This window comes from Equus caballus, chromosome 5 (assembly GCF_041296265.1).
Source record: "Equus caballus isolate H_3958 breed thoroughbred chromosome 5, TB-T2T, whole genome shotgun sequence".
NCBI lineage: Eukaryota > Metazoa > Chordata > Mammalia > Perissodactyla > Equidae > Equus > Equus caballus.
The window spans coordinates 94,342,750-94,369,717 of record NC_091688.1 but is presented as its reverse complement, the minus strand read 5'-3'; positions in this window follow the sequence as shown (position 1 = coordinate 94,369,717).

The window sequence follows — 26,968 nt, the reverse complement described above, 5'->3', positions numbered from 1 at the left end:
CTCCCCTCCCTGGACATCAGACTGGTATCAAGTGACTCAAAGCCCCAACCGTCCAATCACATGGTTAGTCTTTCTGGCATGGTCATCCTCTATCCTTAACTATCTAAGGGCCCACCAGGAGCCACTTCATTAGCATAAACTCTGTTCACCATGAATAACAAAGAACTCCTATCACTTGGGAAATTCCAAGGGCTTAGAAACTGCCTCAGGAAGCTGGGATCAAGACCAGACAAACTATCATGAAACAGATATTTATATTCACAGGAGCCAGACTGATGCGGGGTCCGTGAGCCGAGGAGCCGAAAAAAAGATTTCTTGGACTCTCAAGATCTGGCAGTAGTGCTCTTTTATTTGGAGAATAGTGTGGAATAGCATGGGGACAGGACCCAAGGGCAGTCAGAGCTGCTGCTGCTGCCACTGGCATGGGGACAGGACCCATGGGCCGTCAGAGCTGCTGTGTGGGGACAGGACACATGGGCAGGAGGAGCTGCTGGTACCACCCCTTCTGCTGCAAACATGGGTGGAGAGTAAGGCTAAATTTAAGGCATAGGTATGTGAGTTATCTCTTTACAAGACAAAGGAAAGAATATGTAAAAAGAGTGGTTAAAATGATTTCAGTGCCCATAGGGTCTGGTTATTGGGTGGTCCTATAACTTTTAGGTAAGAATCAAAACCGGATTGAGTAAATGGCAGAAGCCACCGCTTAAATATTATTTTCAGCTAAAGACAAAGGAGGATGTTGGGGGGTCAGTTACATGAGGTTGCCAGACAGTAAACAACTTAAGTTCTTGCCTTTGGCATTGATTAAGAGTTTCTAGAGATAAGGCTGATGAGGATTTTAGGATGGTTACTTTTAAAACTGCAGATGAGAAGCAGGCTCCGAGGACTGGAATTTGCTTCCTCTTTGATGAGAGATATTTGCATTTGTGAAGGAAGGGGGGATGGCCTTGTAGGGACCTGAAATTGGCCACCCCAAGATATGTCTCTTTGGCATCAGGATTATTTGAGGCTGATTGCTTTTGATAAACTGGGACAGGGAAGGAGGCTCTGAGGAATGGAACTTGCCCTTTGTTAGGACACATTTACATTTGTAAGGTAAATCTCTATCTGTAAAAGGTGCCTCCCTCTCTGTACCAGGAAGAAGAAGCGAGATGACCTTGTCCCTAGAAACTCTTAATGGGGAAGGCAAGAACTTAAGTTGGTTGCTGTCTGGCAATCTCATGTAACTGATTTAGGGTGGTGGCTTCTGACCTTTACTTAATCCGATTTGATTCTTGTCTAAAAGTCATGGGATCACCCAATGACCAGACCCCACCTGCACAGATACCGTTTTAACGTTTTTTCGTGTTCTTTCTTTTGTCGTGTAAAGAGATGATTCACATACCCATGCCTTATAAAAGTAGCCCTAACCCTCAACTCAGGGCAGCAGTGGCTCCTCCTGCCCATGGGCCCTGTCCCCACGCAGCAGCCTGACTGCCCATGGGTCCTCTCCTCGTGCTATTCCACACTATTCTCTAAATAAAAGAGCACTACTGCCAGATCTTGAGAGTCCAAGAAATCTTTCTTTCGATGACTCGGCTCACTGACCCCGCATCAAGGCCATCCCCTTTCTTCCTGGCACAGAGAGGAGGCATCTTTACAGATGGAGGTTTCCCTTACAAATGTAAATGTTTCCCAACAAAGGGCAAGCAAACCCTGCTCCTCAGAGTTGCTTTTATTAAAGATAACCAGCCCCCTTCTCATCTGCAGTTTTAAAAGTAACCAGCCTAAAATAATCCTCATCAAGATTATTGGCAAATCAACTCTCCACAACTTCTGGATGAATAAACAGGCCCTAGTCCATGTAGAAACAAAGTATCCTTAAACTATTTCTGGAATGAAATAATGAATTACTCAAATGTTTTGAATACAAGGGACAGAGGATATAAAATGCTAGTCTATTTTATCCTGCTGAAGATAATGTTTATTTTTCTTCCTCTGTTTTTTTGGTTAGTGGTTCACACATGTTTATACCTTAATGTTTATAGATTACTAATTTTTACCTGATAAATAGCTATAAAACAGATGTAGGTTTTATCAGAAATAATGTAAGAATACTTTTTTTCTACATGGCCCTTGAAAAAATGTAAAGCATATTATACTATATACTCTTAATTGCCACAAATATGAAAAAGAAAAAACTCATGCACTTTCTCTTCAGTGTACAATTTAACTTATTGCTAAAATAATGGTTTATTTCTTTAAAAGTCATGTATTTGATTAATGAGAGTATCTAGCTAGTTAAAATGATCTAGTCCAGTTACTTAAGCTTTTAAATTCTAATAGGCGACATACACTATTGTTACCACACACAAATGGGGTTCTCCCATCCCATGCTCATAAATAAGCCGATTAATTATGGCTTTAGCTTTTGGGAAAAGAATTCAGCTTTATTCTGTGAGCTCGATCTGCAGAGGACATGTGCCCTCAGATCTGTCTCCTCAATTCAGGATTTGGGGCAAAATTTAAGGGTTGGGGAGAACAGGCTGGCACAGAGAAATGCTGGTGGGACAGTTTGTGATTGGTGAGCTTCAAGCATTTGTGGTGAGGCTCTAAACATTGATGATAGGGTTCTAAACATTTATGATAAGGTGAGGAAGGAATTTTAACACTGGATCTTCCTGAATAACCCATCCTTCGCTTCTGATAAGAGTTGACTTTTCGGTTCCGGTCATGTCCTGGTCCTTTGGTTCCGTGGGGAGGAGAATCTTTGGTTCCACAGCCATTTCAGGTCAAAGTTTCTTCTTCTGTGCCTGCTCTGGCTACGTGACTTTGCAAAGTCTCTGAAAGACAAAGTTCTCAATCACTGTGTTGAAAGCAGATCGGGTCTGTGTGAACTGCTCTAAATGGGCCCTGGGTTATGCTGTCCAGCCTGATTATTTGGTAACAAAACTTCTGAAAGGTGGATCATATGGAAGGCAGGACGCAACCATAGTCTGAATTCTAGTTTTTCCACTGAAAAAAACCTCTATTTTATGGAGAATGAAGTAATAGGTGCTGTGAGATCTTAAACCAACAAACAAAAACCAGCGTCCTTGAATCCTTATTAGTAGACTCCTTTCCCCATGGACTGTTAATCACATCACTTGTGTCCTGGGGCCATGGCTCTCTCAGTTTACTTGATCATCAACTCTGAATGGATCTCAGGACTGCCTAACAATTTTAAGCCTGATTTCTTTTTGTTCTGAAATCTTCCGAATTGCCCTAGGGTTAGGAAAGGAAGAGAGAGAAAATAAGCTGAAAGGAGGCTGATAACACCAAGAAGGAAACATTGTATTTGTTTTGTTAGACTTTTATAAGCTTCCTCTCATCCAGTGAAAGAATGTGGGCCCATTACATTCCCAATGTTATCCTGTTAAATTATTCTCTTCATTTGATATTCTTCACCACACCAAATTATGCTACATAAAATGAGTCTTAACTTTTAAAGTATTAACATGGGATATTCTGAGACTAAATGCTTCCATCAAGTGTACATGTATCTTGCTGGCACTCAAGACTCATACTTCAAGAAATGGATTTGCTCATACAATTAAACATAAGCAATTGCTAGTTAAGCAGATTTCTATTGCCTCTTAGCAGCCAAACTCCAGTGGGGGTAATGTAGGCAGAGCCTTAACCTTTAAAATTGTGGCTTTCTGCCATGCCCATATCAAAGCATCTATGGTGCGGGGGCTGGGTATGTGTGATAATGAGAATTTAAAATTCCGAACTAAATATACTGAGGGAAATTGTTGCGGAACCTAATTAGCCATATGCAGCCTAAACCACTCAGCTTTTAAGAGCAGTGTGAGCACACAGTTGCTTCAAAGAGAGGCATGGCAGGCTAGGGTGTGAATTTGACACAGGTTTGAGTCGAATGACTTCATTACCACCACCATTACCACTCTGGTTTAAATCTGTATGGAATCGGTTACCATGTTGCAAATTGTGTTAAACATTTGCCGAGCCTCTACTAGCCCACTGTCAGTTTCCCTAGTCTCTCGTTCCCTCATATTTTTCAATGGCTGCCTGGGTGGGTACATATTCTAAAATTCACATATAATGATATATTTTTGAAAAATTCTTCAAATGCTCCCCAATATGTAGCATCCATGTAAACTACTTTAAGAGGTAACACCCTTTATGGACAGGCCCCTACTTGATCTTAGACTATGGTGTGATTGCCTCTATCCATGTTTCAGGGAAACCCAAGTGTTGAATCACGTCCTTGTGCATCGTTGGAATAAACAAGATGCTTAATCAAGGCTCCAATCCTGTATATAGCATCTAGTCTTCTTTATTTCCCCTCTGCTCTTGTTATAAGAAGTCAGGAGTGGGGAAGAATTAATTGAAACATCTCCCACCAGACTGTTGCATCGAGTGAGCTCTTCATTTTTTTCTCAGTGTCTTATTGTTCAAAAAAAAGCTTCTTTGTTTAATCAAAAAGTACATAATTATCTTGATATTTAAAGCATTTTTGTGATCAGCACTTGCTGACCAGATGAGGTTCTTATGTACGCATTTATATGATGCTTATATTGTTTTAGGTTTCACATTTATTTCAAAGATCTATCTTCATTAACTCAATTTGAAATTGGTTCTAATTTTCTCAACTTTAAAAGTACGATAATCTAGCCAAACAACCAAATTAAGAAATTATGGAATTTCAGAGGTGAAAGCAGACTTCAAGGTCATCTAGGCATTAACGTTTTGGGCTCCTCTTGGTTTAGTAGTTGTCCTTCTCTTGTAGTTTTAGGGGGATGCTTGGCAGAAAAGTGTTTTTATATGGGGCTGGGGTGGGAGTGGAGTGGGAAACAAAGCATTAGACCAGAGATGATAAGACTTCCAAATCCCTTTCAACTCCATAATCCTAAACTACTATTCTCTCTTTGTAAATCGAGCATATGTAACTGACAAATAGAAATGGCAAGCAATAGGATATATTGGAGAATATGAGGAAGCCATTTGGTGTAAACCTAATTCGACCTGACCTTGTTTTTCCAAAAGGGCCTGACCTTGGCCGTTGAGCATGCATTGTATATCTGCTTTAGACATTCCCTATGGCAAGAACAAAGGCCCTTGAGACAAAGGTGCAACTTCCTTCCCCCTCCCAACATTGGCATTTCCTTAAAGATTAAGCATCTTTCCTTGGGCTAGGAACTGATTGTTGCACTCACCTGTGACTACCCAGCTGGAGACAATAGACTTGCTTCCTGCTGCGCCCACTGAGATAACAGTCCCACTACCTGCTGTGTCCATCAAACACTGTGGCGACAGGGCAATCTTGTGACTATTGTAAGAGGGACATTTCGACCATATGTGAACATCCTCTTTGAGGGTATATAACCACCCTGTATACCCCCGCTTCTTTGGAGTGCTCCGTTCCTTTGTGGAAGGACTCTCCAGGGCCAAGGTCCTCACATTTTAGCTCAGAATAAACTCTCCCAAATTATCATTTATAGATTGGTTATGGATTATTTTCATCAACATAACTGATGCTCTATGAATTTAAATATGCTACTTCAGGTCACATAACTTTGTGTTGGAAATTTATGTTAAGTCCCATTTCTTATGGCAAATGTTATTTCCTTCGTATCCTGTGTCTCTCCTAAAAAGAAAAAGTATATCCAATTTGTCCAGTGTTCTTTGTGTTATTGTGTTCTTCAATCTTTAATCAAAGTCTACTAGGTGCAAAGTTTTAAGGTATTAAAAATATACATCATATTCTAACCCCCGAGTTTAAAATATATTATAATTAAAAGGGGTAGCAAAATAATAACTAACATTGGGAAGTTAAGAATCAATGAGTGCTGAAGCAAATGCCATGAGGCAGAATGATTGAGAAAATATTCCTGAAGCAAGTCAGTATTGGCTGCAGTTGAAATAGTGATCATATGTGCGTGTGTGTGTGTTGCTGGGGAAGAATGTGAAGTGATTTAATGAGAAAAAGGGTTGTTGAACCTCTTAGAGCTAGTAGAGTTTAGTGCTCTGGCACAAAGAAAGTGCCTCATGAATTTTAGCCTTTGTTCTGCCCATTTTTAAACTGTGTTTTGTAGAATATTAGCAAACCCTAGATGGTAAACAATCTACCAGTAAATAATTTTGAGGATCTTTTAATATCTCATCTTAGTTTTTGGAAATTCAAAGGTACATTATATTAAAAGTGTTTGCAGTAATGCGTAAAAGAAATTTAGATAGTGTTATTCAATTCTAAGATTTGACCAGGAAGTCTTTATTAACTGAACATTTATTTATATTTTGAGGATACTAGATTTTTGGAGAACACTATTTGAAGAATGATGCTGCAAACAGTAGTTTCCTATGCTGACTGTCTGATTTCCCTAGCCTGGTTTACTCTGTTTGTTAAATTATTTTACTTATTCTGTCCATTTAAATATTTCGTTATCCAACTTGTCTAGAGAGTTTGTTCCATTAGAATTACCTAATTAATTGATGAGCCAGGAATATCCGATGCTGTGGTTTTCACCAGCCAGGAGCTTTTAGTCTATAGAGGAAAACACACCAGAAGAGTAATAACAAATCTTCCTGAGAGAGCACATTTCAGCCAACCACACCAAAATAAAGCAATATAAAAAACAAGGAAAAAACTCTATTCTAAAACAGAAGAAAAATGATTGTTTGAAAACTTCCCTTTATAAAGAAATTCATGTTTTCTGAAGTCTCAGAATATTCTTATATAATTTCAAAGTTGGATACAAAATGAAATGTTCATTTATGTGTATAACTAAATATTCATTTGCTACACTTTTTTAAATAGTTAAAAATTTGACTGTAGATTAGTTTTAGTTTTCTAAGACTATTGTATGCTACAGTGTTTTTCAAGAGCACCAAACTCAAAGCCGTTGTGAAACTATTCTCTATCCTGAGACAATGACCCTGAGGTCTTGACTGCCCTAAGAATGCATCACAGCTTATGTTTTGATAATATCCTTACTAGGAGGAGTGATTAGACACTTCTAGTAGGGGGTATGTTGGAAAATTACCTGTATAATTAATCAAAAGCCAGCCCAGGCCTGAAGATTCCTCTGCTTATAGGTTACCTATTATCTAATTATATCTTCCTTAATTATAGTGAGTTCAAGCTTCTCCTTTTATTGTGCTTGGGGGTTACTTTGGAGTATATTAACATGGAAATTGCTGTACAGTATTTTAATGAGGTTATGTGATGGCACAGGTAACACTAATAGTGTATATAATTTATCAAACAGAGGTTGAACTGAATAATTTTTAAGAGCTAAAATTCATTGTTTTGAATTGTAGGGCAATGGATAATCATAATCAGGCTCCCATTTTAATGAACATATAAGTATTTGCCTCTCAAATAAAAGGAAAATGATGAAATATTTTCTAGCAAGTTCATGAAGCAGAATCTTTCCTAATTTGATACTTAACAGTGGTTCTGTGAGGTAAGCAGTTATATCTTACTGGTCACTTCGCCTAAAGTCTGTTACGTTTTGCTTTCCTCAATACCACGTGACTACAAAAGGAGAGCTAAAACTTGAAACTACATCAGATAGCCTAAAAAACATTTATAAAGTAATATAACATCTTCATTCTTCTTCTTCTAATCTCATCCCTGTGCCATCACCAATGAACCAATAGGGAGTATTAATGTTATATTTCCTAGGGGCTCTATTGTGATTAATTTTATGTGTCAACTTGATGGGGCAGGCAGTGCCCAAATATTTGGTTGAACATTATTCTGTATGTGTCTCTGAGAGTATTTAGGGATGAGATTAACACTTTAATTGGTAGACTGAGAAAGCAGATTGCCCTCCCCATGTGCTTGTGGAGGGGTCTCATCCAATCTGTTGGGAAGACTAAATGAAACAAATGGTGGAGTAAGAGAAAATTTGCTCTTTTGCTGTCTCTGCCCGGCTGTTTTCAAGTTGGGACTTTGTTCTTCTTCTCACTCCGACTAGAACTTATGCCATCAGTGCTCCTGGGTCTCAGATCTTCTGACTCAAGCTGGGACTACAGGCTCTCCTGGGTCTCCAGCTTACAGACAGCAGGGCATGGGGCTTCTCAGTCTCCACAATCACGTGAACCAATTTCTTATGATAAATATCTTCATATATATTTTTATAAATAAAAATATCTTTATATACTATAAAGTCATAGATGTAGCTATGGATACAGACATAGATATAAATATATTTCTCATTGGTTCTAGTACTCTGGAGATCCTGGACTAATACAGGCTCTGTTTCGTCTTTTGGTATAGCAAGATTTATAATAGCACCAATGCATTCTGCATTGTTCTTTGAAAAACCAGGTAACTGAGTTTTATAATTTAGAAGTTCTCTAAAAAAGTGAAGGAAATTGTGCTTTTCTAAAGGAAAAATTGGAGCAACTAAAAGGGACAAACAAAGGCTATATTGCAATTACATGGTCATTCAAGCCGGATATACTCTGAGTTTTGAAAAAGAATGAAGGAGACTAGTAGTTTAACAAGTTTTCTGCATTCTTGACTTGTTTATTCCTTCTTATGAGCTATTGCTATCATACCGCAACTTATATTCTGAGAAAGGATGGTAAGTCATTTCTCTATAATTGAGAGAAAGAGGGTAAATTCAAAGTCAGTTATAAAATTCTGATTAGTAACGCAGTTTAAAAAGTTGAAATATAGCATTGCCATATTAATTGAGTGAATGATTTTATTATTTGGTGATGAGAACAGAACATGTAAAGAGAGAGACTTGGGCATCGATGGAATGACTGTCCTTAGTAGAATTTTTGACCGTTGGCAAAAATAGACACTTATCTACGAACAAAGGACTTAGCAACAAAATTCATGGGATTAAAGAATAGAGAAGAAACTATTTCTATATGAGATACTTTTCTTGTTAATGAAAGTTTGGTATGTTAGATTATGAAGATATATAAAAAATGTTTGAAAATTCAAGGTGAATTCAGAACAATTATTATTTAATTTTTTATAGTAGAATAAGAGGTCCTAGATAACCTTGTACAGTATGTGCAGAAAGTTAACTCTTATGGGGAATTTTAGAGGCTCACCTAAAATGTCAGCTGGATAAAAGAGTGCGGAGTTACTGTGCATCAGGGATGCAGGGCTTTTGTGTTAGACACTGTTTAGAATCCCTCAATATTTTCAAAGGCAATGGCGGAAAACGATTTTGAGAATGACACTTACTGAAATTCACTAAAAAAAAAAAACACTAGGATAATAACTGCAGCACAAAGAAGTAAAATTAAAACTGCCAAATTTCAATGCATTTCACAGTTGAAAAAGTACTCCTTTAAAAGCATATTGCTTAATTTTGAAGCAATTGGGATTTCTTTTGGAAGTTAAATAAGAAATAAGATTACTTGTTCTGGCATTGCAAATTCACTCAGAAATTCTTGAAGTCGAGCTAAGTAGACATTGATGTTCTAGCTATACTTTCATATATTTTGAATGACATGTCATCATTTCTGATAGAGTTGCTCATCATAAAATATGACCATGTAGATTCTAGTAATGGTAAGCTAAGGTAAGGTAAATATTATAACAATATTGACCACTCCAGGAGCAAACAATGGTACACCTTCATGTGTTGAGGAATGTGGCTGTAAATGGTAAAACTTTCTCATATGTTAAATTGATAATATTTTCTAAAAGTCATTGATGGCCTTTAATTTTTTTGTCTTTCTTATCTCTGTGCTTCTTTTTAATATTTTCTCTTCCTATGTATTCAAGTTCAATGATCTCTCCTTCTCCAGTGAATAATCTTCTGTTAATCCCATACAAAGTATTTTTCGTTTCAGATAATATATTTTTTCATTTCTAGAAGTTTGGCTTGAGTCTTTCTTTTGTCTTCCCATTTCTTTCCTCCTCATACTGATGCTTTTCCTTTTGAATGTGTGTATTTTTCCTGGTTATATGTTATAGTTTCTTTCCTCTTTATGTGCTAGTATTTTTAATTGGATGCAGTACATTGTAAATTTTACATTGGCTGGTGCTGGATTTTTTTAAAATACTTTTAGGCTTTCTTCTGAGACATAGTTTTATGTTCTTAGAATTAATTTGTTCATTTGGGGCTTGATTTTAAGCATTGTTTGGGTGACCCTAATTGTGGGCCTACTAGCCCCACTACTGAACCAATACCCTCTAAGGACTCTAACCAATTCCTTGTGGATTAGAAGGTCTTTTTCTTCTGGCTAGTGAGAACATAAACTATTTTTTGTCCTTAAAAACTCCACCTACTCCTTTCTCGTAGTTCTTTTTCCGGCCTCAGGTATTTTCCTCACAACACAAACCGATACATTCTAAGCCAAAGACTTAAAGGGATGCTTCTGTGTACCTCCAGAACTCTCTCATTATGGAGCTTCTTTCTTTGCAATGTTTTGCCCCAAAAAGTCTAGCCACGTGCAGCGGTTAAGTTTGTATGTTTCGCTTCTCAGTGGCCCAGGGTTCACCAGTTTGGATCCCGGGTGAGAACTTGGCACTGCTTGGCAAAAGCCATGCTGTCATAGGCATCCCGCATATAAAGTAGAGGAAGATGGGCATGGATGTTAGCTCAGGGCCAGTCTTCCTCAGCAAAAAGAGGAGAATTGGCAGTAGTTAGCTCAGGGCTAATCTTCCTCAAAACAAAAACAAAAACAAAACAAAGTCTAGCCACTATCCTTCCAGAATTTTGAACTCTATCTCCTCACCTCAACATCTTCCCTCCACTGCATCCTGGAAATTCTCACCAGACAGTAAGTGGGGCCATCTTCCATTTCACTTGTTTCCCTTCTCTTAGATGTCACTGTCCTGAACTGCCTCTCATCCAGTGTCTGAAAACTGTTGTTTTGTATATTTTGTCTCATTTTATAGGTGTTTAAGGTAGGAAGGTAAATTCTGTCACTGCCATTTCATAATAGCCAGAAACGCAAGATCTAAGCCCTGAGATTTTGATGGTAAATGTTCTTAAATCTGTTCAGTCAACACCTTGAAGAGTGTTGAAGTTAATAGGCAGACGAAGCAACATAGTAGCTTGTAGTTTAGGACTGGGGCTATGGACACTCTAAAAAAGTTAGAAACATGAGTTGAATTTCCAGACCAAACCATAGACTGGTTAGAATGAGATGTCTTGTGAGGTTAGGGGTATTATACAAATACTATGGATGGGCCATAAGTAAAGACAAAGATTGTATGCAACCCAGGGAATCACATGTATTTCTTGAGGACATTTATATTTAGAGTTCAACTGAGTCCATTGTTGACTCTAGATCTAAGCAGTCTATTTGGATTTTCCAGATAAATATTATATCTATGTAGATCCACCCTGAGGTTACTTTGTTTGAGTTTATATCTTCTACTCCTATGAAATCACAAAATTCAAGTGTGTATTTTGCTCTTTCCTGCAGGGACCAACCACCTCAAGCTAAGCATATGATATTATAATTCATTTGGGAAACTTAATAATGGTTAAGAAAGGAAAAGAGATGCCAGCATTTATCTTTGGGTCCAAAATTATTACTATGTATTAGATAAATGGCATTTACATTGACTACTTTGTATAGCAACCAGTGCCTCCATATATATTCATAAGCATTCATTTAACAATATTTGTTCAGCCCCTGTGTGCCAGATAATCTTGAGGAATTGGACATATGGTGAAGAAAAATAGATAACAAAAATCTCTCCTCTATGGAGTTTGAAGAAAATCAGACTGTAATAAACAAATAAATAAATAAGATATGTCAGAGACTTCTGCTTATGGCCATAATGGAGTTACTGAAACTGGACTTACCCTTTCAATGTAAATAATTTTAAGAAAAACTAGAGAACAGGCATGGCATCACTGTGATTATTGAGAGAAAACCAAGTGATGTGAGTCCTACAATACCCTGACTTTCTACCTGGATTAATTTCCCAAATCTCAGGGCAGAGTTAGGGTTCCACACAGAGCATGTCTGCTTGGTGGAGTTGATGGGGCACAGTTCTAAATTCAAGGAAGTGGAGGTAGCTTTAATTTGTGAGACAGACTACCTGGAAGAATAGAGCTGTGGAGAGGAAGAGCTCCAAAATCTGAATTGAAGTCCCCATTTGTCTGTTGCTGAACACTAAGCCACACATTTGTAAATATAAATATCATGAGACCAGGTATAGAATGATTGGGGAGATTTAAGAGAAAAACTCCCCAGCATGTACACAGGGTTGAAGAAAGTTTCAACCATCAAGAGTGAGGAACTCTTCTAGAAATCTTCCAGAAATGGAAGATATCCAAAAAACTCAATTGTATTTCTAGAAAGAAAACAATGTGATATATGAAAAGAATTTACTTGTTTGGCTTAATAGCAGGTTAAATATTGCTAAAGATATAGATCATGATACTTGAAGTCAAATAAATAAGAACTATCCAAATGAAAGCACACAGTGGAAAAAAAGACAAAAAATAAACAGAGCCTTAGTGAACATATGGGACAATATAAAATTTAATAGTATTTATTTTTTAATTTGTTGAAAACTGTAAACCTTCAGACTTTAGTTCAGTGAACTCTTAAAGAAAATAAAATAGTCTCAGGCAAATTATAAATTGCTAAAAACCAGTGAAAAACAGAAAAAATTAAGAGGAGGGAAAAAAGGGCAAATTATATTCAGAGAAAGACAATAGTACAATAGTACATTTCTCATCAAAGAAGAGAATGTAATGACATCTTTAAAGTTTTAAAATAGAAAATAGAAATCTGTCAATATAGAATTTTACAACCAGCAAAGATATCCTTCAGAAATTAATAGAATTTTACAACCAGCAAAGATATCCTTCAGAAATTAATGTAACATAAAGACTCTTTCAGGAAAACAACGATGAGAAAATCATCCCCAAGGTGCTACACTGTCAGACATGCTAAATCACTTTCTTCAGGCAAAAAATCAGATGGAAATTTGAATTTATACAAAGGTATGAGGAACATTATAAAAAGTAAATATATAAATAAATAGAAAATGTATTATCCAACTATATTTTGAAATTTTTAAAAAATTTCTTCTATATATATATTTGCTTTTAAAGGAAAAATAACAACAATGGTATTACAATATTATTTTAATGTAAAGTTGGTTTATTTTATATATAATGTAAATGACATTTATGTTGACATATATGCACACATATATACATTTACATCTATGTGTAAAATATGTGACAAAAATATCATAAAGGATGGGAATGAGGATTTTGAAATGTACCACTCTAACAGTCTAAGAGTATATGTGACATTGTATAATATTACTTATTTAAACTGTGATAGGTTAACGATGCACTTTTAGAGCATTAAAGCAAAAATACATATAAAAAATCAAAATACAGCTCATAATCAAAGAAAGAAAAGAAAATAGAACCCTTAAAAACACTCAGTTCATTTAAACAAGGGCAGAAAAATGGGAAAAGTGAAATGAAAATCAAATGGGAATAAGTTTTAAAAAAACACAAATAGATGATAATAGATTTAAGACAAACCATATAAATAATTACATTGTATGTAAATGTTCTAAGTTTTCTAATTACAAAGCAGAGTTTTTCTAACCATGCTAAGAAAGCAAGACACGACTTTATTCTGCTTACAAAAATTCCACTTGAAATATTTAAAAAAGATTAAAAGAAAAAGTTTTTTAAAAAGTCATATCATGTAAATATTAATTATGAACTCTGGTGTGGCTATATTATTATCCAGAAAAATAATCTTCAGAACAAGGAAAATCAACAAAAATGAAAGATATTTCATCATAATAATAAAGTGTTATTTTTTATCTTGAAGATATATCAAATGATATATATTAAATGTTTATTTATGCACATAATTTAATATGAGCCATAAAAAAAGGAAGAACAAAATAGACAAATCCACAATTATAGTTGGAGAAATAAAAACCCTTTTCTCAGTAATGACATACAATGTAGAGAGAAAATCAGAAGAGTTATAGAGTATTTTAAGAAACAAATGTTCCAGACAGTAACAGTGGAATGCACTTTTTCTGAATTTTGCAGAATACTTTTACTAAAAAGAAATATATCAACACCAAAGGTCTACAATTCAAAAGTATTAAATAATAAAGAGAATGGTATTTTTACCATAACAGAAGCAAATTAGAAACAAATTAGAAATGCATGGGGGAAAAACAAATATTTTGAGATCAACAAATTACAATTAAAAGAAAAAATCACAAGAAAAATTATAAAGTATTTTGAACTGAATAAAAACACAAAATATCAAAGGCAGTAAGAGTGATTATAGAAATGTCTGTAGGAAAATTTGTAATACTCATGCTTGTATTATTGAAGTAGATAAGAAGGAATTAAAAAAAGCTAAGAATGGGACTCAAAATTGGAAATAACAAAAATCAGAGAAAATCTGTTTATCTTCAAAAGATCAATAAAATTGATGAATTTCTAATGGTAATAAAAGAAAAACATTACTAGAGATCTATACCTCATTAAAATATAATAAGTGGATATTACTAACAATATTTGCCAGTAAATTTGGCAACTTCAGATAAAATGGGCACGTTTTTCAAAGTCACAAATTACCAAAAGTGAGTCAACAATAATTTCAAAACACATATAGTTATATGTCTTTTAAAACATTCTACCTCCCATTAAAAGCCTTTCCACAAAAGAAATTTCAAGCCTAGATTGCTTCAGTGATAAAGTCTCTGAAACACTGAAGAAAATGTTGACACCAATCTTACCAAATTTTTGTAGATAACAGAAGGGGAAAGAATATATCCAAACTGGTTTTGTTGTTCCTTGCTCGGACTTTTTAAAGAAAGATAAGGACATGACAAAACAAAACAAAAACCTTGAAACCAATGCCCTTGATATCCACAAAAATACTTACCAAATTATTGAGTTGAGTCTAGGCCCCATAAAAAAGTATAATAAATCACTAGCGACCAGGACTTATCCCAGAAACACAAGATCACCTTAATATTTGAAAATCCATGTATTTCACCACATTAAACCCACAATAAAAGGAAAATCGCATAATCATCATAATATCTGAAGAAAAAGCATTTGACAAAATTGACAATTTTCTCAGGATTAAAAGTCCCAGCAATAGACAGAGATGTCCTTAACCTGTTAAAGGGCATCTACAAAAAACAAAATCTACAGTTAACATCATATTCAGTGATGAAACACTGAACGTTTTTCCTAAGATCAACAACCAGGTAAGGATGTTTGCCTTCACCACCTCTATTCAATATGCAACTGGAGGTCTTATCTAATCCAATAAGGCAAACTAAACAAATAAGTAATAAGAAAAGAAAGTACCATGCAGCTTGAAAAGAAGGAGGTAAAGTTATTCTCTGCTCACATGCTCGTGTATACAGAAAATCCAGAGAAACCTATACGAAAACTTACTATAACTTACAAGTGAATTTAGCAATAGTACAGGATACAAGATCAATAGACAAAAATCTATTTTATCTCTACAGATGAATGATGACCAATGGGAAAACAAAATAAAAGATTATCATTCACAATAGCATAAATGTTATATACTTAAATAAATATTTAACACAACATGTGTAAAAACCTATATTCTGAAAATTATAGAACATAGCTTTGAGAAATTAAAGTTCCAAATTAACATAAAAATGTACTATGTTCCTAAATTGGAAGACTCAATATTTTAAGGTGACATTTCTACCCAGATTGATCTAAAGATTAAGAACAATCCTCTTAACAAAATGACAGCAAGTGTTTTGCAGAATTTGATAAGTTGATTCTAAAACTTACATGGCGTATTAGTCATATATTGCTGTGTAAAGAGTTACTACAAATTTATTAGCTTAAAACAATGTGCACTTATTATATCACAGTTTCTGTGGACCAGGAATACAAGTACAGCTTATTTACCCCTCCGCTTCGTTGTCTTGCTGGCTGCAACCAAAGTGCTAGCCAGGGTTGGCACCTCAGCTGAAGGCTCACCTAGGAGTGGATCTGCTTTCAGGATCACTTATGGAGTTGTTGGTAGGATTCATTTCCTTTTGGGCTATTTAGTTGCTAGTTGGCTGTTGACCAGAGGCCATACTCAGTTCCTTGCCATTTGGGCCTCCCCAACAGGGCGACTTGCTTCATCAAAGCTATGAAGAGAGAGAGTCTGCTAGGAAGATTATTCATAGTCTTTTGAATTAATCTGGGAAATGACATCTTCATTTCAATGGCAGTGTTTTTAAAAAGGCCATGAAGAAGAGGTGAGAATCACTGGGAATCATCTTAACATCTGTCTACCTATCTTATATGGAAATGCAAAGGAAAAAGAATCACCAAAATTATTCTTTGACAAAGAAGAACAAAGTTGGCATATTTCCACTCGCTGATTTCAGAATTTAGTACTAATCTAGAGAAATCAGGTTAGTATGATATTGTCATTTGGATAGTCATAATGGGTCAATAAAACAGAACAGAGAGTACAAAAACATTGTTTAGACAATATATTTTTAACAATGGAGTAAAAATAACTTAATTGGGAAATTAAAATTAATTTGTCCTTACAACAAATAATCCTAAAGTAACTGAATATCTATATGTCACAAAAAATCAAAATAGATGAAAGAAAAATGTAAAAACTGAAATTATGAAATTCCTAGAGGAAAACTTAGGAGAAAATTTTTTGATGTTGAGGTAGACAAATATCTTCTAGATTGGACTCAAAATGCACAAGTTATAAAATTTAAAAAATTAAGTTGGATTTCATCAATATTTTAAAATTTCTACTCATTGATACATTCTGTTATAAAAATGAAAAAGTAAGTCACAAACTTGAAGAAAATGTTTTCAATACACATCTGGCTTTTATTCAAATATATGAAAATCTCCAACATCTCAATAATAAGAAAATAACAACAAAATTTTTAAATGGATGAAGTATTTGGATAGGGAGCTCACAAAAGAAGCTGAAGAACCACAATTAAAGCACAAAATAATGCTCAATATTTTTAGCCACCAGGCAATACAAATCAAAACCACAAAGAGATATCATACACATCCACTAAAATGGCTAAAATCAAGAAGTCTGGGAAAACCAATTGTTGAGGATGTGGAACAACGGGAGTATTCATAAATTGCTATAGAGAAATTCAAAATTGTACAACCACCAAACATTTGAAGAATTAACACTAATCTTTCTCAAGCTCTTCCAAAAAATTGAAGTTGAGAAACATTTCCAAACTAATTTTATGAGGTCGGCATTACCATGACCAAAGCCAGACAAAGATATTACAAGAAAAGAAAACTATAAGTAAATATCCCTAGTAAAAACAGATGCAAAAATCTGCAACAAATTAACTAGCAAACTGAGTTAAACAGAACATTAAAAGGATTAAAATTCACTGTGAGTTAATTTTTGTATGTGGTTCAAGATAATGGTCTACTTTCATTCTTCTGCATGTGGCTGTCCAGTTTTCCCAACACCACTTGTTGGAGAGACTTTCCTTTCTTCATTGTATGTTCTTGGTTCCTTTGTTGAAGATTAACTGTCCATAGATGTGTGGTTTTATTTCTCGGTTTTCAATTCTTTTCCATTGATTTGTGTGTCTGTTTTTGTGCCAGTACCAGGCTTTTCAATTACTATAGCTTTGTAGTATGTTTTGAAATCAGGTATTGTGATGCCTCCAGCTTTGTTCTTTTTTCCCAGGATTGCTTTGGCTATTTGGGCTCTTTTGTTATCCCATATAAATTTTAGGATTCTTTGTTCTATTTCCATGAAGAATGTCACTGAGATTCTGATTGGGATTGCGTTGAATCTGTAGATTGCTTTAGGTAATATGGACATTTTGATTATATTTATTCTTGCAATCCATTAGCATAGAATATCTTTCCATTTCTTTATATATTCTTCAATTTCATTCAATGATATAATTTTCAGTGTATACATGCAAAAGAATAAAAATAGACTGTTATCTTGCACCATATACAAAAATTAACTCAAAATTGACTAAAGAATTGAATGTGAGACCTGAAGCCATAAAACTCCCAGAATAAAATATAGGCATTACACTCTGACATCAGTCTTAGCAGCATCTTTTCACATACCATGTCTTCTAAGGCAAGGGAAACAGAAGAAAAAATTAACAAATGGGACTATATCAGACCAAAAATCTTCTGGAAGGCAAAGAAAAATGTAAACAAAACAAAAAGACAACCCACCAACGTGGAGAAAATATTTGCAAATCATATATTTACCAGTGGTTAATACTCAAAATTTGTAAAGAACTCATACAACTCAACACCAAAAAGCAAATAATCTGATCAAAAACTGGGGAGAGGATATGAACATTTTTCCAAAGAAGATATAGAGATGGCAGACAGATGCATGAAAAGATGTTCAACATCACTAATTATTAGGGAAATGCAAATCAAAACTATAAGGGGCCAGCCCGATGGCTGAGTGGTTAAGTTTGCATGCTCTGCTTCAGTGGCCCAGGGTTTTGCCAGTTCAGATCCTGGTTGTGGACCTAGCACTGCTCATCAAGCCATGCTGAGGCAGAATCCCACATAGCACAATGGGAAGGACCTACAACCAGAATATACAACTATGCACTGGGGGGTTTTGGAGGAAGAAGAAGAAAAAAAGATTGGCAACAGATGTTGGCTCAAGTGTAAATCCAAAAAACAAAAAAAAACCACAATGAGATATCACCTTACACTAGTCAGAATGGCTATAATTACCAAGACGAAAAATAATAAATGTTGGAGAGGATGTGGAGAAAAGGAAATGCTGGTGGGAATGCAAATTGGTGCAACCACTATGGAAAACAGTATACAGATTTCTAAAAAAAATTAAAATAGAAATACCATATGATCCAGCTCTCCTACTACTGGGTATTTATGCCAAGAACATGAAATCAACAATCCAAAGAGATTTCACACCCCAATATTCATTGCAATATTATTCACAATAGCTGAGATGTGGAAGCAACCCAAGTGCCCATCAACTGGTGAATGGATAAAGAAGATGTATTATATATACACAATGGAATACTACTCAGCCATAAAAAAGATGAAATTGTCCCATTTGCGGCAACATGGATGGTCCTTGAGGGGATTATGTTAATTGAAATAAGCCAGACAGAGAAAGACAACACAGCATGATTTCACTCATATGTGGAAGATAGACAAACACATGAATAGAGAATAAGTTAGTGGTTAACAGAGGGGAAGGGAGTTGGGAGGTGAGCAAAAGGAGTGTAGTGGCATATTTATATGGTGACAGATAAAAATTAGACTATTGGTGGTAAGTATGATGCAGTCAATACAGAAACTGATAAATAAAAACATGTACCTGAAATTTCACAGTTTTATACACTATTATGAGCTCAATAAAAAGAAAAAAGATTATACACCATGACCAAGTAGAATTTATTGATGGGATGCAAGCATGGTTTAGCATTCAAAAATCAATAATTATGATATACCCATTAACAGAATGAAGAACAAAAATTACATGATGATATGAATAGATGTAGTAAAATTTGACAAAATTCAACACCCTTTCATGATTAAACTCTCAACAAACTAGGAATAGAAGGAAATTACCTCAATGTAGTAAAGCCCATATATGAAAAGACCACAACTAACATCATACTAAATGGTGAAAAACTGAAAGTTTCTCCTCTAAGACTAGCAACAAGGCAAGGATTCCCACTCTCACCACTTCTATTCAACATCGTACTGGATGTCCTATCTAGAGAAATTAAGCATGGAAAAGAAATAGAAGAATTCTAATCAGAAAAAAAGTATACTTTTTTTCTGTTTACACAATATGCAATCTTTTTTAAAATTTTTTTTTGAGGAAGATTAGCCCTAAGCTAACATCTGCTGTCAATCTTCCTTTTTTTGCTGAGGAAGACTGGCCCTGAGCTAACATCCATGCCCATCTTCCTCTACTTTATATGTGGGATGCCTACCACAGCGTGGCTTGCCAAGCAGTGCCATGTCTCTACCCAGGATCCAAACTGGCGAACGCTGGGCTGCCGAAGCAGAACATGCAAACTTAACTGCTGCGCCACCAGGTCAGTCCCATACAATATCCAATGTTATATGTAAAAACCCTAAAGATTCCACAAAAAACTGTTAGAGATAATAAATGAATTCAAGAAACTTGCAGAATACAAAATCAACATACAGAAACCAGTTGTGTTTCTATATACTAACAATGAACTACACACAAAAAAAAATATTGAGAAAAGAATCCTGTTTAATATAGCATCAAATAGAATAAAATGCTTAAGAATAAACTTAACCAGGGAGGTGAAGTATTTGCACACTAAAAACTACAAATATTGCTGAAGGAATTTAAAGATGACAAAAATAAAATGGAAAGATATCCCATGTTCATGGATAGGAAGACTTACCATTGTTAAAATGTCTATACTACAGAAACTGACTTACAGATTCAAAGGAACCCCTACAAAAATCCCATTGGCATTTTTTTATAAAAATAGAAAAAATAATTCTATTATTCCTATAAAACAACAAAGGACTGCAAACAGCCAAAATAATCGTGAGAAAGAAAAACAAAGCTGGGGGCCTCACACTTTCTGACTTCAAAGAATATTATAGAGCTACAGTAATCAAAACAGTATGTTCTTGGCATAAAGATAGACATATAGACCAATGAAACAGAATAGAGAGCCTAGAAATAAACCCACATATATGGTCAAATGATCTTCTACAGGGATGCCAAGAATACACGATGTGGAAAAGAGAATCTCTTTGACAAATGGTACTGGAAAAACTGGACAAACACATGCAAAATAATGAAACTGGACCCTTATCTTACACCATACACAAATATAAATGTTAGATCTTAAATGTTAGATCTTAAACTGTATCCTTATAGAAGAAAACATAGGAGGAAAGCTTCTTGACATTTGTCTTAGCATTGACTTCTGGGATTTGACACCAAAAATAGGCAACAAAAATAGACAAACTGGAATATATCAAACTTAAAACCTGGGTAGCAAAGAAAACAATCAATAGATTTAAAAAGTCACCTACAGAATGAGAAAAAATATTTTCAAACCATATATCTAATAACGGTTAGTATCCAAAATATATAAGAAACTTCTATAACTCAATAACAACAACAAAAAGTAATAACTCAATTAAAAAGGGAGCAAAGGACTTGAATAGACATTTCCCTAAAAAGACATACAAACGGCTAACAGCTATATGAAACATGCTTCACATCACTAATTATCAGGGAAATGCAAATCCAAACCACAATGACGTATCACTTCACACCTGTTAGGATGGACATTATCAAAAAAAATAGAAAACAGCAAATGCTGGGAAGGACGTGCAGAAATTGAACCTCTGTGCATCATTCCTGGGAATCTAAAAAGTCATATAGTGTTTCCTTTGAAAATTAAAAATAGAACTACAGTATCATCCAGCAATACCATTTCTGGGTGTTTACCCCCCAAAATTGAAAACAGAATCTTGAAGGGATACTTCCACTTCCTTGTTCATTGCAACATAATTCACAATAGTCAAGAGGTAGAATCAACCTAAATGTCCATCAATGAATGAATTGATAAAGAAAATGTGGTTATGCATACAATGCAATATTACTCAGCCTTAGAAAAGACGGAAATCTTACCGTATCTTACAACATGGATGAACCTCCTTGAGGACATTACGCTAAATGTTATAAGCCAGTGACAGAAGAGAAACACTACAAGATTATACCTATATGAGGTAGCTGAAGTAGTCAAACTCATAGAAATAGAATGTGAAATAGTGGTTGCCACAGACTGGTGGAAATGGGAAGTTGCTATTCAACGAGCGCGGAGATTGAGTCACACAAGATGAACAAGTTCTAGATCCTGCTGTACAACAATGTGCATATAATTAACAATTCTGTACTGTACACTGAACAGAACAGATTTCTGTTAGATGTTTCTTACAGTGATAATAATAGTAATAATGTCAGCAAGACAATAAAAGAATAAAAGAGAAGGCATGATCAATAGAACAGTGAAGAAGAGCGTACTGTTCAAGAAGTAGATAGATATTAATAGTCAAACAATGATCCTTTAACTAAGATGAGGACTCATTGATTTTAGCAACATGTAAATCATTGGTGAAACTCAACAGAGCGTTTCTATAGAAGGTGAGGGCAAAGCCAATGAAGAGATGATTCAAAAAGAAAAGGAAACCGTGAAAAAAAGTAAGAGTCATTAAATAGTAGTAATAGTAATTCTTAGTGTGGAAGGAAGGGTTTGTGATTGAGAGGGCACCCTGGAAGGCTTCTGAGTGTCAGGCAAATTTCAAAATAGTAGTAATTCTTAGTGTGGAAGGAAGGGTTTGTGATTGAGAGGGCACCCTGGAAGGCTTCTGAGTGTCTGGCAAATTTCTATTCCCTGACATGTGTAGTAGTTATATGCTGACACTTGTTTTATATTTTTGTGTTATATTCGATAGTATCTAAATTTAAAAATTTTACAGAAGAAGAATGGAAAGAGAAGTAGGACAAGTTTTATTATACGTGGAAGCTGAGAAATGGGGCAATACCTAGAGAAATATGTAGGGTTAAGAAAGGTTTTCAATTGTTTTTAACGGGGGAAATAAAACTTTTATATCCCGACAGGAATGATTCTGTTAAAAGTAAAAATTGATGATGCAAAGGAAGTGGGAGAATTGCAGGAGGTATATTCTTGGAAAGAGGTTAGAAGATAGAAACTGGTACACATGTGGATGGTTTGGCTTTAGTTAGGAGCAAGGTCAGTTTATCTCTACTAAGAGGCAAGCAATGGGAGAGTGACCGTAGATTTAAGTAGGTGGGTAAATTTAGATGTGAACTTGTGGAAGATTTATTCTAACTTCCATTTTCCAACTTTGATAGACACAAACTCATCAAATGATTTTGAGGTTAGAGGAGAAAGGGCTGCAGGTTTGATGACATTGGAGAATTTATGAAGTTGAAGTCTAAGACTGATATGGGAAAATGCAATATGGCTGCTCACATCATTAAAGATACACTTGAGGCTTGGGGTTATGATTTCAAAGTGAGAACAGTCATCATGATTATGCTTTTCAGCGTTATGTTTTTGACAGGTGAATAAGAAGTAGCAAAAAAGGGCCAAGGAAATTGAAGTTGCCTGAAAGGAAGTAATTATAATAATTAATCTTGCTTCAAGCTAGAAGGGAGGGAAGTAAAAAGAGGAGAGGGTTGAAAGGCGGTTAATAGGATATGTGGTATGAAAGAAATGTTGGAGTTAAAGTACTTGGGAGAGTGAGCTATTAAAAAGTTGTGGTCAGAAATTAGGGTACTTGAAACTGGGATTATAGTAAGGGTAAGATCGAGGTGGTTCTATGGTATGAACATAGGACTGAATTTCTAAGGAAGGGAGGTAGACGCAATCATTGAAGGCACAGAGATCTAACTAATTGAAATATGAAAATATTGGAAACATAATCTATCTAGATGTTAGAATTACTGAAAATTATATGAGGAGGGGTTATACAGAGTGTCAGCGAGCCAAAACTCAGAATCTTCAAAAATTCAGAAGTTGTGCTGAAGGGGTCTTTGGAGGATTGCAAAGTGGAACAGGAGGTTTAATTCGATGAGAAATTTCAGATTTTTAGGAAAGAATGAGGAAGAATGGTCTGGAAGTGATAGTGAGGAACAAGAAAGGCACCTATGTCACCTCAGGCCTCATGGTAGGGAAGTCAGGGTACACAAAAAGCCAATGAGTTTCTTTTAGAGCAAGAAAATATTGAGGAAGACTTTGAGTTGGAAGGTTCAAGATTTTTCCACTGATGAATTAAGAGTTCCAGAAAGCACTTGGGAAGGATGTCAGGAGTTGAAGAGTGTAGAACTTTGGAGAATTGAGAGCAGGGGCTATATAGAACAAGTTGCTAATCCTGAGTATCTTGATGGGATTAACATAAAGGATGATCTAAGGATTTGATATTATTCTTATGGATGGTTTAGAGGAACTTAGTTGAGATTGTTTTGGGGAGAGGTTGGTGTGGACCTTGTTAGAAGCTTGCGGATATCTAGAACTCCTTTTTCACTCTGTCCAAGCAATAGTGACATGGAATCTAGGAAACCAGAGACTGCATCCAAAGTGCCTGCATACCTGGAACTCCCTCCTAGCTCCAGGTGCATACCAGAACTTCAGTGCTGGAGGCGTGGATGCCAAATAAGAAATGGTCTATACCTAGAGCACCTGGAATTCTGTGGTCCTTTCTTGACTTCTCCCGGTGGAGGCAATGTGACTCTGCTGAATATGGAGTATATCAACCACACTGAAGGAGGTTTGTACACAGTAAACATTCTCTGGGCCACAGAATCGCACACTGGATTATTGTCACATTCTTTTTCGCTTGTACTTCTAACATACAATTCTATTAGATCTTTTTAAAAATACAGTTCTGTACTTAGACCTAAACTTAACAGATAAGCTTTGTACACAATAGTGAAAAAATGGCTTTTTTTCTCCCCCCCCCCGCCAGTGACCTTGTAAAAATTCCAATTGAAGCCATAAATCCCTTTTGTGCACTAGTGCTTCTGAGCTCCTTTGAAGAATACTTTTCATTTTGTGAGTATAGCACTCGAATTGAAAGGTCTGAGAAAATGCTGTTTGTCAGAGTAGCAGGCCAGTTGATGTCTTTTTCAGAAAGTGTTTGTTTTCCTCTCTTATGCTTTAACTATTTACTAGACCCTAATGATAAAAGTGAAGAAAGACAATTGTCTTCATTGGCAATAGTTTTTATTGAATAACTATTTTGTGCCAAGAATTGTGCTAAATTCTTATGACACCACCACAACAAAATTAGACATTACCCTTTCGTCCTTACACTTAGAATCTATAGCAAGGCTGACATAGAAACAAATTGCAACCAAGCACGGTCCTTCTATCACTCAGAAATGAAAATGCCAGGGTGGGAAAAGTTGTATGATTAAAAATATAGATAGTTTACTCCTTTATTTACTAATGTTTGCTTAAAATAATTTTAAAACCTATCACCAGTAACAAAATCTACGCTGGAGAGTTAGAGATAAAGTTAACCTAATATAAGCTCTTTTGTTAGCATTCAAAACGTGAGGTATTTTACATACATGATCCTCAGAATAATCCTACAAAATAGTTAGCTGTAATTTCATTGTACTGATTGAATAATAGAAGTTCAGAGGGATTGTGTTGTTTTCTAAAACTAGTAAGTTATACAAATTGATTACTAGCAAAGGCTTGTGAGATGGCAGGGCCAGTATGATTTCAGTGAGGCCATAATTAATCCAGCAATACTTGTAGAAACAGGAGCTGATAGAGTGCTTTCTCTTTTTGGTGGATCCTTGCTGCTTCCCTTAGATGTTTTAAGAAATGGAAAATACAGGAGTCATTTGTAATTATGGATCTACTTTCTGCAAAAGAAGTTAATTATTTAACTTATGCAAACAAGCTCATAAGTTATTTAATGCAACACTTTTTCAACATTAGCAAAGTCAATATGGATTTAAATCATAACATTCTATTAGGATGTAAGCGAGAGAAACTCTGCACTGCAAACATCTTCTTGTCCAAATGTGTTTGCCAATAAAGCCATTTTGTACTCCTACTGAAAACTGTACAAGGCAGGTGTCATCTGCATCCTGAATTAAACATCTTCACGAAAAAAAATCAGTTTACCAAATATGCTGACATGTAATACAATGACAGGACTTACTTGAATAAATATATCGCCAAAAAAACCAGAGCCAGACAGCACATTATTTTTATAGGATTCTGCATAGCATGTATTTTACCACAATATAAATTGCCAACTTTTCAAGACAAACTTTATCCTTGTTATCAAACATGTAAAATGCACAACAGAGCTTTAATATATATGATATGGTTTGGGCTCTTCAAAAACTAATTTTTGAGGCGCTCTGTCTAAATTCTCATATTCAAGTTTAATGAGCTCCCAGCCTTCATCTTTTATGTGTCTGAATTATTATTCATAAATGCAAAAACAAACTGTACATAATTCGTTGTTATTGGCAAAGAGATTTATTACAATGGAAATGGGGTGAACCATATTGTAAAATGTTGGGATTTTCTTATAACTGCAAATAAAAATAGTAATATAGTAAAAATTCCACTCAGAGTGCCATGCCACTGAATGTTGGATTATAGTGCTAGTCAAATCGTGTTTCTATGTATATCATAAGGTATAATATACTTTCCTCATAACACATAAGCCCATAAATATGTATGTAACTCTTTCCTTATGAAATAAGTATTCAGTGCGATTCATCACTATTATAGTACAACTAATACAGCTCTGCTCTTTAAAAGTAAAGGCATTACTGGATCATTTATCACACTGACTTTATCCACTAGTTTACAACTTTCTTAAAGGGAAACTAGAAAACTATTCTTCATGTAAACACATTGGGCTTTCTCTGAATGAGAGACTCCTCAACTCTAGTTGAAAAACAAAATTCACAAACAGAAACAGTAAATCAATTTGCACATATTGTACTTGTTTGATGATAGTTGATGTACCATTGTGAAAGTTTCGGATATTGAGGATCGGGGGTATTCACAAGCTATTGTTATCTTGTATCTTTTCATTCATTGTTTTCAAAAGAGGATCACAAAAGTAAGAAATAAGAGGAAATGCATAGATTTCACTCAACCAATACTGACTGACCACTTTTTAGAGTTCTGAAAATTCTGGGCCCAGGTATTAAAGGAAAAAACGCAAGATTTCTCCTTCCCAAACTCTCAATGTCTACAAGAACAGAGAGATATATACACAAATAATAATAATGCCTTATGAAATGTGACATTGAAAATTATGGAAAGGACTAATCATAAGCTTAATTTTTCAAAAAAAGTGGACTTTCCTTAACACAATTTTCCAATTTCATATTCTATCTCATCAAAATCATGCTTGGAAACTGATAAGTTGGGTGAATACATTAAGGGTTATTA